Genomic DNA, 16,834 nt, shown 5'->3' on the forward strand with positions numbered 1-16,834 from the left:
AAGAGATGATCATAGGTGAAAACATGTAATTGAAGAGAGATTAGACTTCCCACCTAACCTATGACATCCTATACAATTCAAAACTAACCTAACTACCCATTTTTTTCTCACTTTTTTTAACATACTCATGCATTCCCTTTTCATTTCACAACACTTATGCATTGACTCTTATTGGACTTCACTTTGGGGCATTTTGTCCCCTTTTTTTTCTTATTTTTCTTTCTTTTTCTATTTTTTTCTTTTTTTCTTTTCTTTTCTTTTTCACATTTATTATTTCTTTCTTTTTTTTTGTTTTTTTTTTCTCATTTTTTTCTTTCTTTCAAGCTACATACAAGAACATCAATGCATAAGGTCTATACATTTAATCAATACATGAGTATGCACCCAATTCCCAAATATAGAAATACAAAACACCCTTTTATCCGAACTAATGTTCCCGAATCTCCCCAAACTTGAATAATAAGCACTCTCACTAGCCTAAGCTAATCAAAGATCCAAACAAAGGACTTTTATTGTTTTCTGCTTTAGGCTTGTAATGTGCTAAAATAAAGAACAATTGGGTTAAGCGTAGGCTCAAAGTTGGCTAACAATGGAAGATAAAATGTAAGGCTATTTGGGTAAGTGAGCTAAATGAAATGATGGCCTCAATCATATAAATGCATGAATACACAAAATAATGGACATAAAGAATCAAACAAATCAAAGATTACAATCATAGAAAGAGAATAATGCACACAAGAAGGAAAATAAGTGGTTATAAGATGTAACCACACCATTAGGCTCAAATCTCACTTGCTTGTATTCTTAGCTCAAAACATGATCCACAATATATATATAATTCAAGCAAGTTCTATGAAAAGTTTTCACTCAAATCAATTGGTGCCCTATAGATAAAAATCTTGAAAAATTTTATTATTTTGACTAAGCTTATTGTGTATATACATGTGAAAATAAGAAAATACAAGTAAAAATCCTAAAAACCTAGAATGGAATGCAAAAGTATTGAGATTAGAAACTTGTCACCCAAAATCGCCGACAGGTCAGACGACCTCCCCACACATGAAGATTACACCGTCCTCGGTGCATGCAAAGAAGAGCAATGTGAATGGGTTGTTACAATTGATGAGCTCCTTCAAAAGGTTGTGCGGATGACTTGTTTGTTGCCCCATTTAAAAGCTTTTCTTTTCTCCCTCCTTGGTGGCCAGCCTAAAATAAAAGAGAAAGAAAGAAAATTAAGTCTACAACAAAGATATTAAAGCAAATAGAACATAGGCGAGGCTAATACCAAATAAGGGTAAGGTTCTCACTACATGGTAGCTACAACATGTGAGTGAGAAAACAATATAAGTTAAGGCATATTAACTAACACTTGATGCAAGAGTAAAATCAAAGCATGAAGAGCATATTGAGCATCAAGATCAAATAAGAATTAACACAAACAAGATTAGTGATAAGCATGAAAGCATTAGGTCCCATCCAAACTCAATGATAATGAAGTACAAAAACAAATAATAATGAATGAGGAGGGACTAAAGCACTAATCTTGTGCGTGGAACAAATATGATCATTAATGTTAAACAAGTCACAAAGCACCAAAACAATGCAAGAAGTTCTCAACAATTTACTATAGAATTCAACACCATTATTAAAATGAGAAACTTAGAAAAAAAAATGAAAATAGGCTATAAAATCAAAATTGAAATGTAAAGAATAGAAGTATACGAATGCGATAAACAAAAGAAAATGGAAGAGCAGAAAAAAAAACTCTTTTTTTTTACCGGCGCGGACGCGTCATTTACGCTTACGCGCTGATGTGCACATTGGCCAAAGGGCGCGTACGCGCCAGGTGCATGCACGCGTACAGGTGGTTGTGCTAGTGGCACAATGTTGGCCCAAGGTTCGTGCAACTCTCGGGTTGGAGGCCTGGAAACTGTGTTGGCTAATCGGCGCGCACACAGCATGTGGGCGGGCGCGCGCATGTGCAAATTGTGAATATCGACGCGTATGCGCACAGTGCGCGCACACATACACGCGGTTGTGCCATTGGCCCAGCATTGGCGTGAGATTGGCCCAACTCTCTGGAAAGAGTATGGGCCTGCATAAGCATATGGACGCACACGCGCACAGTGTGCGTACGCGTCCTTGACCCCTCTTTTTCTTTTTATTTTTGAAATACTATAAATAGCTAAAAATCTCCCTAACACTACCTACAACTCAAAATTAGCTAAAAAAAAAAAATACAAGATGACAAAATTCTTTTTGGCTTTTTGAAAATCTTCAAATACAAGCAAAAGAGTTTGCTCCACAAGCAACCTACAACCAATTTATTGAAACAAGTATATGGAAAGAAAACTATCTACAATGGTAACTCAATTCACTTATTAATAAAAAATGCAAGAGGGTGGAAAGAGTTTACTATGGTGGGGTGTCTCCCACCTAGCACTTTTAGTTTAAGTCCTTAAGTTGGACATTTGATGGGGTCCTTGCTATGGCGGCTTATGCTTGAATTCATCCTTGAATCCCCACCAATGTTTGCACTTCCAATGACCACCGGGATCCCAAATTAGGCGCATAAAGTCTTCAAGAATACATAAGTAAGTAACAAGGCCCCAAAGTTGATGATTGTTTATGTGTATTTCGGGGTCCCATACTTTGTTTGTCAACCCCCCCTTCTTCTTGATCTTCATGCTTCCAATAGGGTGACAAACTTATTGACTTCTCTTTGTAACTCCTTCTCATCATCCTAATTCCATTGACTTGAGTACCACTCCACCTCTGAATCCTAAGATTTGAGTTTCTACCCACTATGTACCTTGATTCTTGTTGCCAACCAACATCCAACTCATCCAACTCTTTTCTACTTTCTAACCCACAAATAGTTCTAAGTTGATCATCCGTTTCTAACAATGCATATTGATATGGGCCAAGAAAATTAAAGGATGAGATGATTACCCACTCAATTTGTGATTTGGATGGTGACTTATCAAGGAAGATATCCAATGGTCTTAACATTGTAGGCTCCACTTCCTTTGGCTCCTCCTTGATGACTTCCATCTTTTGACAACTTTCTTCAATTTCCTCTTTTTTGCTAACTTCTTCCAACTCTTCCTCATTGATCAAAAGATGCATTGGAGGTTGTGCACATGCCTCTTCAACATCGGTTTCACATCCCATGGAAGAAGCTTCAACAAGATCATCATTGTCACTTGATGTAGAGTTGTCTTCAATGATGGAACATCCTCCTTGTTCAACCTCCCCTAGGTCTTCGTCCACTTCTTCTTCTTCAACAATCTCCATCTCTTCCACTTGTTGCAAAACACACTCCATTTCCTTGTTCTCTTGAGACTCTAAAATCTCCCCCACACTTCCCTCTTCGGTTGCTTTTTCACAATTATTCATGGACATATTTTGCTTGTGGCATGAATCCCACGAGTCCAACTTTTGATGGATGGTTGCTTGAAGCCGATCCATTGCTTCCTTGAGATGATCCTTTGACTCTTGTTCCTCTTCACTAACATAAGTAGGATCATATTGCTCTTGGATTGATGGACATGGATATTCTTCCATGGGGGGTTGTGTTGGAAAGGAGATTTCATCATATGGTTGAAAAGGAAGTTCACCAAAGCTTGGAGGTTGGAAGGTGTTTTGGTTGTTGGTAGAAGGTGGAAGTATACGGGACATAAGTTCTTGGAGGGTAGAGGTGAAACTAGTGAGTGTGGTTTGGACTCTTCTTGCTCTTGAGGAATGATACTAAGTGTATTATCCATGAAAACTTGGTTTGAAGGGTAAAGATGTTGGAGTGGTGATGATTCAATGGTTGCTTGTTCATAATTATCACAAGGATATGCATAGGGGGAATGTGGATTAGGATTGTGTGGAGGTAATTGGTGGAAATAGGATGTGGATTGAGAATATGGTGGTTGGAATGATGGTGTTTGAGGACTATATTGAGAGTATGGTGCATGGAATGATGGTGGTTGAGTGGAATAATCATGGCGAGGACCATCATATCCATTGGAATGATATACATTGTAGGAGGGATTACCATCATAGTAGCTTGAATGAGGAGGTTGCCATGATGAGTGCTCATATAGATGTGGCTCCCTTCTCAAAAATTCATCTCTCCCATAATGTGAGCCATCATTCAAGTTTCCATCACCTACAACATAGTCACAAGCATATCCAAAACCACAAGGACAAGAATTCATAGTAACAAATAAAAACAAAACTAATAGAGTCCTAAAACTAACAAAAACTAACAAACAATCCAAAAATAAAGCTATTCACAATATTCACATATATACAATAACCAATAACACAACACCATTGCAATTCCCCGGTGGTGCACAAAATTGTGATCATCAACAATGGCGCCAAAGACTTGGTGCTCTCAAACATGAATCACACTTTGTTACAACTTCGCACAACTAACCAGCAAGTGCACTGGGTCGTCCAAGTAATAAACCTTACGTGAGTAAGGGTCGATCCCACGGAGATTGTCGGCCTGAAGCAAGCTATGGTCATCTTGTAAATCTCAGTCAGGCGGATTCAAATGGTTTTAGAGATTCAATAATTAAACGATAAATAAAACGTAAAATAAAGATAAAGATACTTATGTAATTCATTGGTGAGAATTTCAGATAAGCGTATAGAGATGCTTTTGTTCCTCCTAAACCTCTACTTTCCTGCTGTCTTCATCCAATCCTTCATACTCCTTTCCATGGCAAGCTGTATGTTGGGTATCACCGTTGTCAATGGCTACATCCCGTCCTCTCAGTGAAAATGGTCCAATGCGCTGTCACTGCGTGGCTAATCATCTGTCGGTTCTCGATCATACTGGAATAGGATTCAGTGCTCCTTTTGCGTCTATCACTACGCCCAGCACTCGCAAGTTTGAAGCTCGTCACAACCATCCATTCCCAGATCCTACTCGGAATACCACAGACAAGGTTTAGACTTTCCAGATCTCAGGAATGGCCGTCCATGGATTCTAACTTATACCACGAAAATTCTAATATCTCGGACTCGGTCCCCTGTATTAGATACCTAAGAGATACTCATTCTATCTCATCTTCATGTAGAACAGAATTGGTTGTCAGGCACGCGTTCATAGGTGAGAATGGTGATGAGCGTCACATAATCATCACATTCATCATGTTCTTGGGTGCGAATGAATATCTTAGAATAGGAATAAGCTTGAATTGAATAGAAAAACAATAGTACTTTGATTTAATTCATGAAGAACAGCAGAGCTCCACACCTTAATCTATGGTGTGTAGAAACTCTACCGTTGAAAATACATAAGTGATAATGGTCCAGGCATGGCCGAATGGCCAGCCCCCATAAAGGTCTAAGATAGCATAAAACTGATCAAACATGTCTAATACAATAGTAAAAGGTCCTATTTATATCAGACTAGTTACTAGGGTTTACAGAAATAAGTAATTGATGCAGAAATCTACTTCCGGGGCCCACTTGGTGTGTGCTTGGGCTGAGCATTGAGCTTTACAACTGTAGAGGCTTCTCTTGGAGTTGAACGCCAGTTTCTAACCTGTTTCTGGTGTTTAACTCCACTTTGCAACCTGTTTCTGGCGTTTAACTCCAGAATAGGGCAGGAAGCTGGCGTTGAACGCAAGTTTGCATCATCTAAACTCGGGAAAAATATGAACTATTATATATTTCTAAAAATCCCTGGATGTCTACTTTCCAACGCAATTGAGAGCGTGCCATTTAGAGTTTGGTAGCTCCAGAAAATCTACTTTGTGTGCAAGGAGGTCAGAATCCAACAGCATCTACAGTCCTTCTTCAACCTCTGAATCTGATTTTTGCTCAAGTCCCTCAATTTCAGCCAGAAAATACCTGAAATCACAGAAAAACACACAAACTCATAGTAAAGTCCAGAAATGTGATTTTTATTTAAAAAATAATAAAATTATACTAGAAACTAACTAAATCATACTAAAAACAATGTAAAAACAATGCCAAAAAGCGTATAAATTATCTGCTATCACAACACCAAACTTAAATTGTTGCTTGTCCCCAAGCAACTGAAAATCAAATAGGAGAAAAAGAAGAGAACATACTATAAATTCCAAAATATCAATGAAACTTAGCTCCAATCAGATGAGCGGGACTAGTAGCTTTTTGCCTCTTAAATAGTTTTGGCATCTCACTTTATCCCTTGAAGTTCCGAATGATTGGCATCTATAGGAACTTAGAATTTAGATAGTGTTATTGATTCTCCTAGTTCAGTATGTTGATTCTTGAACACAGCTACTTTATGAGTTTTGGCCGTGGCCCTAAGCACTTTGTTTTCCAGTATTACCACCGGATACAGAAATGCCACAGACATATAACTGGGTGAACCTTTTCAGATTGTGACTCAGCTTTGCTAAAGTCCCCAATTAGAGGTGTCCAGGGTTCTTAAGCACACTCTTTTTTTGCTTTGGACCTTGACTTTAACCGCTCAGTCTCAAGCTTTTGGCTTGACACCTTCACGCCACAAGCACATGGTTAGGGACAGCTTAGTTTAGCCGCTTAGGCCAGGATTTTATTCCTTTAGGCCTTCCTCTCCACTGATGCTCAAAGCCTTGGATCCTTTTTATTACCCTTGCCTTTTGGTTTTAAGGGATATTGGCTTTTTGCTCTTGCCTTTTGGTTTAAAGAGCTTTTGGCTTTTTCTGCTTGCTTTTTCTTTTTCTTTCTCTCTCTTTTTTTTTTCGCCATTTTTCTTTTCTCTTTTTTTTCGCAAGCTTTTCTCTATTCACTGCTTTTTCTTGCTTCAAGAATCAATTTTATGATTTTTTAGATTATCAAATAACATGTCTCCTTTTTCATTATTCTTTCAAGAGCCAACATATTTAACATTCATAAACAACAATTTCAAAAGACATATGCACTGTTCAAGCATTCATTCAGAAAACAAAAAGTATTGTCACCACATCAAAATAATTAAACTAGTTTCAAGGATGAATTCAAAACCATGTACTTCTTGTTCTTCTGTAATTAAAACAATTTTCATTTAAGAGAGGTGATGGATTCATAGGACATTCATAGCTTTAAGGCATAGACACTTAAATACTAATGATCATGTAATAAGGCACAAACATAAACATAAAGCATAGTAAATGAAAAACAGAAAAATAAGAACAAAGAGATTAAGGAATGGGTCCACCTTAGTGAGGGTGACGTCTTCCTCTTCTTGAAGAACCAATGGTGCTCTTGAGCTCCTCTATGTCTCTTCCTTGTCTTTGTTGCTCCTCCCTCATAGCTCTTTGGTCTTCTCTAATATCATGGAGGATGATGGAGTGCTCTTGGTGCTCCATCCTTAGTTGTCCCATGTTGGAGCTTAATTCTCCTAGGAAAGTGTTGATTTGCTCCCAATAGTTTTGTGGAGGGAAGTGCATCCCCTGAGGCATCTCAGGGATTTCATGGTGAGGAATTTTCTCATGCTCTTGTTAAGGTCCATGATCTCTTGTTTGCTCCATCCTCTTCTTAGTGATGGGCTTGTCCTCTTCAATGACGATGTCTTCCTCTATGTCAATTCCAGCCGAATTACAGAGGTGACAAATGAGGTGAGGAAAGGCTAACCTTGCCAAAGTAGAAGACTTATCAGCCACCTTATAGAGTTCTTGAGGTATAATCTCATGAACTTCCACTTCCTCCCCAATCATGATACTATGGATCATGATGGCCTGGTCTATAGTAACTTCAGACCGGTTGCTAGTAGAAATGATTGAGCGTTGAATAAACTCCAACCATCCTCTAGCTACAGGCTTAAGGTCCAGTCTTCTCAATTGAACCAGCTTGCCTCTTGAGTCAACTTTCCATTGAGCTCCTTCCACACATATGTCCATGAGGACATGGTCCAACCTTTGATCAAAGTTGACCCTTCTAGTGTAGGGGCGTGCGTTTTCTTCCATCATTGGCAAGTTGAACGCCAGCCTTACATTTTCCGGACTGAAATCTAAGTATTTTCCCCGAACCATGGTAAGCCAATGCTTTGGATTCGGGTTCACACTTTGATCATGGTTCCTAGTGATCCATGCGTTTGCATAGAACTCTTGAACCATTAAGATTCTGACTTGTTGAATGGGGTTGGGGAGAACTTCCCAACCTCTTCTTTGGATCTCAAGTCGGATCTCTGGATACTCATTCTTTTTTAGCTTGAAAGGAACCTCAAGGATCACTTTCTTCTTGGCCACAAATTCATAGAAGTGGTCTTGATGGACCTTTGAGATGAATCTCTCCATCTCCCATGACTCAGAGGTGGAAGCAACTGCCTTCCCTTTCCTCTTTCTTGAGGTTTCTCTGGCCTTAGGTGCCATTAATGGTTATGAGAAAACAAAAAGCAATGCTTTTACCACACCAAACTTAAAATGTTTGCTCGTCCCCGAGCAAAAGATGAAAGAAAGAAGGAGAAGAAGAAGAAAAAAGGAGGAGAGGGAGAGAGGTGTGTATTCGGCCAAGGGGAAGAAGAAAGGGTTGTGTTGTGTGAAAATGAAGAAGGAAAGAGGGGTTTATATAGGAGGGGGGAGGTTTAGGGTTCGACCATTAGGGTTGGGTTTGGAAGGGAAAAGAGTTTGAATTTTGGAGGTAGGTGGGGTTTTTAGGGAAGAGAGGATGGATGTGAGTGGTGAAGAGGTGATGGGGAAGAGTGATTGAGGTGATTGGTGAGGGATATTTGTGGAAGAGAGTTATGAAAAAGTGTGAAGAGGAGAGAATAAAATGTGGGGATCCTGTGGGGTCCACAGATCCTGAGGGGATCCTGTGGGATCCACAGATCCTGTGGGGTCAAGGACTTAACATCCCTGCTCCAATTAGGCGTGTAAAACGCCCTTAGAACGCATGTCTGGCATTAAACGCGAGCTTGCTGCTTGTTTTTGGCGTTAAACGCCCAAATGTAGCCTGTTTCTGGTGTTTAACGCCACTTCCATGCTCTGTTCTGGTGTTAAACGCCAGTCTGGTGCTTGTTTCTGGCTTTTAACGCCAGCTTGATGCTTCTTTCTGGCGTTAAACGCCAGTTTGATGCTTCTTACTGGCATTTAAATGCCAGTAAGTTCTTCCTCCAGGGTGAGCTGTTTTTAAAGTTGTTTTTCATTATGTTTTTGATTTTTTAGTAGTTTTTGTAACTCCACATGATCATCAACCTAAAAAAACATAAAATAACAATAGAAAATAAAATAGATATAATTAAATAACATTGGATTGCCTCCCTACAATGGCTTCTTTAATGTCAATAGCTTGACAGTGAGCTCTTATAGAGCCTCACAGACGTTCAGAGCATTGTTGGAACCTTCCAACACCAAACTTAGAGTTTGAATGTGGGGGTTCAACACCAAACTTAGAGTTTGACTGTGGGGGCTTTGGTTGACTCTACAGTGAGAGAAGCTTTTCATGCTTACTCTCCATGGTTACAGAAGGAGATCCTTGAGTTTTAAACACAAGGTTGTCCTCGTTCAGTTGAAGGACCAATTCTCCTCTGTCCACATCAATCACAGCTCTTGCTGTGGCTAGGAAGGGTCTTCCAAGGATGATGGATTCATCCTCATCCTTCCCAGTGTCTAGGATTATGAAATCAGCAGGGATGTAAAGGCTTTCAACCTTTACTAATACGTCCTCTACTTGTCCATAAGCCTGTTTTCTTGAGTTGTCTGCTATCTCTAAGGAGATTCTGGCAGCTTGCACCTCAAAGATCCCAAGTTTCTCCATTACAGAGAGTGGCATTAGGTTTATTCCTGACCCCAGGTCACACAGAGCCTTCTCAAAGGTCATGGTGCCTATGTTACAGGGAATTAAGAATTTACCAGGATCCTATTTCTTTTGAGGTAATTTCTGCCTATCCAATGCATTTAGTTCATTGGTGAGTAAGGGAGGTTCATCTTCCCAAGTCTCATTACCAAATAGCTTGGCATTCAGCTTCATGATTGCACCAAGGTATTTAGCAACTTGCTCTTCAGAAATGTCTTCATCCTCTTCAGAGGAAGAATACTCATCAAAGCTCATGAAGGGCAGAAGGAGGTTCAATGGAATCTCCATGGTCTCTAGATGAGCCTCAGATTCCTTTGGTTCCTCAAAGGGAAACTTCTTATTGGTCACTGAATGTCCCAGGAGGTCTTCCTCACTAGGATTCACGTCGTCCCCCTCCTCTTTGGGTTCGGCCACACCAAGTAAGGTTATGGCCTTGCACTCTCTTTTTGGATTCTCTTCTGTATTGCTTGGGAGAGTACTAGAAGGAGTTTTTAGTGACTCTTTTACTCAGCTGGCCCACTTGTGCCTCCAAATTTCTAATGGAGGACCTTGTTTCATTCATAAAACTTAGAGTGGCCTTAGATAGATCAGAGACTATATTTGCTAAGCTAGATAGATTCTGCTCAGAATTCTCTGTCTGTTGCTGAGTGGATGATGGAAAAGGCTTGCTATTGCTAAACCTGTTTCTTCCACCATTATTAAAGCCTTGTTGAGGCTTTTGTTGATCCTTCCATGAGAAATTTGGATGATTTCTCCATGAGGGATTATAGGTGTTTTCATAGGGTTCACCCATGTAATTTACCTCTACTATTGCAGGGTTCTCAGGATCATAAGCTTCTTCTTCAGAAGATGCCTCTTGAGTACTGTTGGATGCAGCTTGCAATCCATTCAAACTCTGAGAAATCATACTGACTTGCTGAGCAAATATTTTATTCTGAGCCAATATGGCATTCAGAGTATCAATTTCAAGAACTCCCTTCCTCTGAGGCGTCCCATTACTCACAAGATTCCTTTCAGAAGTGTACATAAACTGGTTATTTGCAACCATGTCAATGAGTTCTTGAGCTTCTGCAGGCATTTTCTTTAGGTGAATGGATCCACCTGCAGAATGGTCCATTGACATCTTTGATAATTCAGACAGACCATCATAGAATATATCCAGGATGGTCCATTCTGAAAGCATGTCAGAAGGACACTTTTTGGTCAGTTGCTTATATCTCTCCCAAGCTTCATAGAGGGATTCACCTTCTTTCTGTTTGAAGGTTTGAACATCCACTCAAAGCTTGCTAAGCTTTTGAGGAGGAAAGAACTTGGCTAAGAAAGCCGTGACCAGCTTATCCCAAGAGTTTAGGCTATCCTTAGGTTGAGAGTCCAAGCATATTCTAGCTCTGTCTCTTACAACAAACGAAAAAAGCATAAGCCTGTAGACCTCGGAGTCAACCCCATTGGTCTTAACAGTATCACAGATCTGCAAGAATTCAGTTAAGAACTGAAAAGGATCTTCTGATGGAAGTCCATGAAACTTGCAGTTCTGTTGCATCAGAGAAACTAATTGAGGCTTTAGCTCAAAATTGTTTGCTCCAATGGCAGGGATTGAGATGCTTCTTCCATGTAAATTGGAATTTGGTGCAGTAAAGTCACAAAGTTTCTTCCTTGCAGTATTATTATTTTTGGCCATGTCTCCTTCTTTTTCTAAAATTTCTGTCAGATTTTCTCCAGAGAGTTGTGCTTTAGCTTCCCTTAGCTTCCTCTTCAGAGTCCTTTCAGGTTCAGGATCAGCTTCAACAAGAATGTTCTTATCCTTGTTCCTGCTCATATGAAAAAGAAGAAAACACAAAAGAAAATATGAAATCCTCTATGTCACAGTATAGAGATTCCTTATGTAAGTATAAGAAGAGAAGAGTAACAAAAGAAAAAGATAAGAATCCAAACACAGGGGAGAGGAGTGGGTTCGAATTTTTGAGTGAAAGAGGGGTGTTAGTAGATAAATAAATAAATAGAAGGGGATGAGAGATAAGAGAATTCGAAAATTAAATAAAATAAAATAAAAATATTTTTGTTTTTAATTTAAAATCAAAGTTAGAATTCGAAAATAAGAAGGAAAAATGAAATTAATTTAAATTGAAATTTAAAACAATTAGTTAATTAAAATTGAATTTCAAAAAAGAGAGAAAGAATTTTCGAAAATTAGAGAGAGAGAATTAGTTAGGTAGTTTTGAAAAAGATAAGAATCAAACAAAAAGTTAAGTGGTTAATTGAAAAAGATTTGAAAATCAAATTTTGAAAAGATAAGAATTTAGAAAAGATTTTGAAATTAATTTTGAAAAAGAAGTGATTGAAATTTATTTTGAAAAATATTTGAAAAAGAAATTTAAAAAGATTTGATTTTGAAAATTAAAGTTGATTACTTGACTAACAAGAAACAAGAAGATATGATTTAAAAATTTAAAGATTGAACCTTTCTTACTAGGCAAGTAACAAATTTAAAATTTTTTGAATCAATCACATTAATTGTTAGTAAAGATTTTGAAATTATGAAACAAAATAAGAAAAAGATTTTTGAGAATCAAATTGAAATTTTCGAAAATATAAAAGAAAAAGTGAAAAAGATTTGATTTTTGAAAAAGATTTGAAAAAGATAGAATTTTTAAATTGAAAATTTGATTTGACTCATAAGAAACAACTAGATTTTAAAATTTTTTGAAAAAGTCAAGTCAAATATTCGAATTTTATGAGAAGAAAAGGGAAAGATATTTATGGAAGAGAAAAACATGAAAAAGACACAAGACATAAAAATTATGAATCAAAACACACAATGCATGCTAGAACACTTTGAATGTCAAGATGAACACCAAAAACACTTTGAATGTCGAGATGAACACCAAGAACATATTTTTGAAAATTTTTAAGAAAAGAAAAACATGCAAGACACCAAACTTAGAAATTTTTTAATTTTTAGACATTATGAATGCAAGAATGCATATGAAAAACAAGATGCAACACACAACAAGAAAATATGAAGATCAAACAAGAGGATTCATCAAGAACAACTTGAAGATCATGAAGAATGCAATGCATGAATTTTCGAAAAATGCAAGAAAGAGATAAGTATGCAATTGACACCAAACTTATGACTTGACACTAGATTCAAGTAAGAAATATCAAATTATTTTTTTTTATTTTTATGATTTAAAAAAATTTTTTTTTGGTATTTTTCGAAAATTAATTGGAAAAGAAAAATAAGGATTTCAAAATTTTTAATGAGAATTCCAGGAATCATGCAATGTTAGTCTAAAGCTCCGGTCCAGGAATTAGACATGGCTTACTAGCCACCCAAGCTTTCAGTGAAAGCTCCGGTCCAAAACACTAGACATGGCCAATGGCCAGCCAAGCTTTAGCATACATAGTTCAAGCATGTGAAGAAGAAGCCTCAGTCCAAAAGAATTTAGACATGGCCTTACAGCCAGCCAGGATTCAACATTTCCCATGAAATTCCAGAATTCCTTCTTAAAAATTCTGAAGAACATAGAATAATTTATTTATTTTTTTTGAAAATAATTTTTTTTTTGAAAATAATAAGAATAAAAGCAAAAACTTAAAATTAAAATAAAATTACCTAATCTGAGCAACAAGATGAACCGTCAGTTGTCTAAACTCGAACAATCCCCGACAACGGCGCCAAAAACTTGGTGTACAAAATTGTGATCATCAACAATGGCGCCAAAGACTTGGTGCTCTCAAACGTGAATCACACTTTGTCACAACTTCGCACAACTAACCAGCAAGTGCACTGGGTCGTCCAAGTAATAAACCTTATGTGAGTAAGGATCGATCCCACGGAGATTGTCGGCCTGAAGCAAGCTATGGTCACCTTGTAAATCTCAGTCAGGCGGATTCAAATGGTTTTAGAGATTCAATAATTAAACGATAAATAAAACGTAAAATAAAGATAGAGATACTTATGTAATTCATTGGTGAGAATTTCAGATAAGCGTATAGAGATGCTTTTGTTCCTCCTAAACCTCTGCTTTCCTGCTGTCTTCATCCAATCCTTCATACTCCTTTCCATGGCAAGCTGTATGTTGGGCATTACCGTTGTCAATGGCTACATCCCGTCCTCTCAGTAAAAATGGTCCAATGCACTGTCACTGCATGGCTAATCATCTGTCGGTTCTCGATCATACTGGAATAGGATTCAGTGCTCCTTTTGCGTCTGTGACTTCGCCCAGCACTCGCGAGTTTGAAGCTCGTCACAGCCATCCCTTCCCAGATCCTACTCGGAATACCACAGACAAGGTTTAGACTTTTCGGATCTCAGAAATGGCCGTCCATGGATTCTAACTTATACCATGAAGATTCTAATATCTCGGACTCGGTCCCCTGTATTAGATACCTAAGAGATACTCATTCTATCTCATCTTCATGTAGAACGGAAGTGGTTGTCAGGCACACGTTCATAGGTGAGAATGGTGATGAGCGTCACATAATCATCACATTCATCATGTTCTTGGGTGCGAATGAATATCTTAGAATAGGAATAAGCTTGAATTGAATAGAAAAACAATAGTACTTTGCATTAATTCATGAGGAACAGCAGAGCTCCACACCTTAATCTATGGTGTGTAGAAATTCTACCGTTGAAAATACATAAGTGATAATGGTCTAGGCATGACCGAATGGCCAGTCCTCATAAAGGTCTAAGATAGCATAAAACTGATCAAATATGTCTAATACAATAGTAAAAGGTCCTATTTATATCAGACTAGTTACTAGGGTTTACAAAAATGAGTAATTGATGCAGAAATCCACTTCCAGGGCCCACTTGGTGTGTGCTTGGGCTGAGCATTGAGCTTTACAACTGTAGAGGCTTCTCTTGGAGTTGAACGCCAGTTTGTAACCTGTTTCTGGCGTTTAACTCAAGAATAGGGCAGAAAGCTGGCGTTGAACGCCAGTTTGCGTCATCTAAACTTGGGAAAAATATGGACTATTATATATTGCTGGAAAGCCCTGGATCTCTACTTTCCAACGCAATTGAGAGCACACCATTTGGAGGTCAGAATCCAACAGCATCTACAGTCCTTCTTCAACCTCTGAATCTGATTTTTGCTCAAGTCCATCAATTTCAGCCAGAAAATACCTGAAATCACAGAAAAATACACAAACTCATAGTAAAGTCCAGAAATGTGATTTTTAATTAAAAACTAATAAAATTATACTAGAAACTAATAAAATTATCCGCTCATCACCCGGCAACGGCGCCATTTTGATGAACTGACTTTTGTGTGGTTTAGAGTTTCACAAATAAAAGCTCATTGCAATATAATTTCTAAACCAACACTAATCCTTTCATACAAAAATTTGTTTGTCACAAGTAACAAACCCCTAAAATTATAAAACGAAGTATTAAACCTCGGGTCGTTCTCCCTAGGAATTACAATAAAGTGTTCTTGTTATTGGTTATGAATTGTTTTGGGGTTTTTGAGATATTAGACATGAAATATAAATGGAAAAGGAAATAAACTAACAACTAACAAAGCTCTTGGCAAGATATGAGAACTAGAAGTCCTATCCTAGTTATCCTCCTCAATTGTGACCAAAATTGTCCATTGCTACCACTTAGTTAACCTTTAATCATGGAGGAAAGTCAAGTGGATGAATTAACTTGATTCCACAAGTCCTAGCCAACTCCCAAAGGAAAGACTAGCTTTAGTGGTGTCCAAATCAATTAGCAACTTCAATCTTCAATCAACAAAGGAATTAGATAACTCAAGCGTCAAGAATTACTCCACCTAGGGCAAGAGAAATAAAATCTACACTAAAATCCAACCAAGCATTTCATCAAACACTTGGAAGGCATAAAAGGAAAGCAAAGTAAATTGATAACAACAATGAAATCTCACAACTACTTATTACAAGGAATTAACAACAACAATTAAAGAGAACAAGATCTACATGAATTACCTCAAATTGCATTAAAGGAAAAATAGAAGAAGAAAGAGTGCATCAACAACAAAGTAAGCAATTACAGGAATGAAATACAAAATTAGAGAGAGAAAGAGTAGAAGAACAAGAAATTGTAAAGGAAAAGTAAATCAAAGCATGAATTAAACCTAGATCTAAGAAATTCTAATCTAGATTTAAAACCTAATCCTAATCCTAGAGAGAAGTGAGAGCTTCTCTCTCTAAAACTAACTTTCCCTCCAAAACTAATCTAAACTAAACTAATGATCAAAAGTATGTTAAATAGCATCAGAAATGAGTTGGATTGGGCCCACAAGGCTTCTAAAATTGCTGGCCACGAGTTGCATTAAGTGGATCAAGTGCACCCATCAACGCGTACGCGTACCGTGCACGTGCGCGCCCCTATCTGCAATAAAACTATGGCAAATCTTATATCATTTTGAAGCCTCGGATGTTAGCTTTCCAACGCAACTGGAACTGCATCATTTAAACCTCTGTAGCTCAGGTTATGGTCAATTGAGTGCGAAGAGGTCGGCTTGACAGCTTTTGCGATTCCTTCATTTCTTCATGAGTTCTCCATTTTTACATGCTTTTCATTCATTCCCTTGATCCAATATTTTCCTCCTAAATCTGAAATCACTTAACAAACATATCAAGGCATCTAATGGAATCAAGACAAATTAAATTTAGATATTTTAAGACCTAGAAAGCATGTTTTCACTCTTAAACACAAATTAGGAGACAATCATGAAAGCATGCTATTTCATTTTGATAAATGTGGGTAAAAGGTCATAAAATCCCCTAAATTCAATACAAGATAAACCCTACAAATGAGATTTATCAGCAGGGAACATAGAATCAAGCATTGAACCCTCACTGGTAATGTATATGCACTCTAATCTCTCAAGTGTCTAGGGTTAATCGCTCTACTCTTCTCTAGTTATGCTTTCTAGACTTTGTTCTTCATCTAACTAATCAACAAAAAATTAGTATACCAATGCAAACATCATGAGGTCTTTTCAAGGTTGTAATGGGGCTAAGGTAAGGGTAAGGATATATGTATGGCCAAGTGAGCTATAATATGAATCTTTGACTAACCTACGCTCTTACCTAACACACACAC

General features: G+C 37.7%; 1 non-coding gene across 1 annotated transcript; it reads left to right on the forward strand.

Annotated features, from left to right (window-relative positions):
• The first annotated feature begins 10,927 nt into the window (after positions 1-10,927).
• On the forward strand, positions 10,928-11,035 carry LOC148571792 (small nucleolar RNA R71). The gene has a single exon (XR_015908774.1). It is a non-coding gene; the product is annotated as a small nucleolar RNA R71 (small nucleolar RNA).
• Positions 11,036-16,834: the final 5,799 nt, after the last annotated feature.

This window comes from Arachis ipaensis, chromosome B3, assembly GCF_059453495.1.
Source record: "Arachis ipaensis isolate K30076 ecotype BB chromosome B3, ASM5945349v1, whole genome shotgun sequence".
NCBI classification, from domain to species: Eukaryota; Viridiplantae; Streptophyta; class Magnoliopsida; order Fabales; family Fabaceae; genus Arachis; species Arachis ipaensis.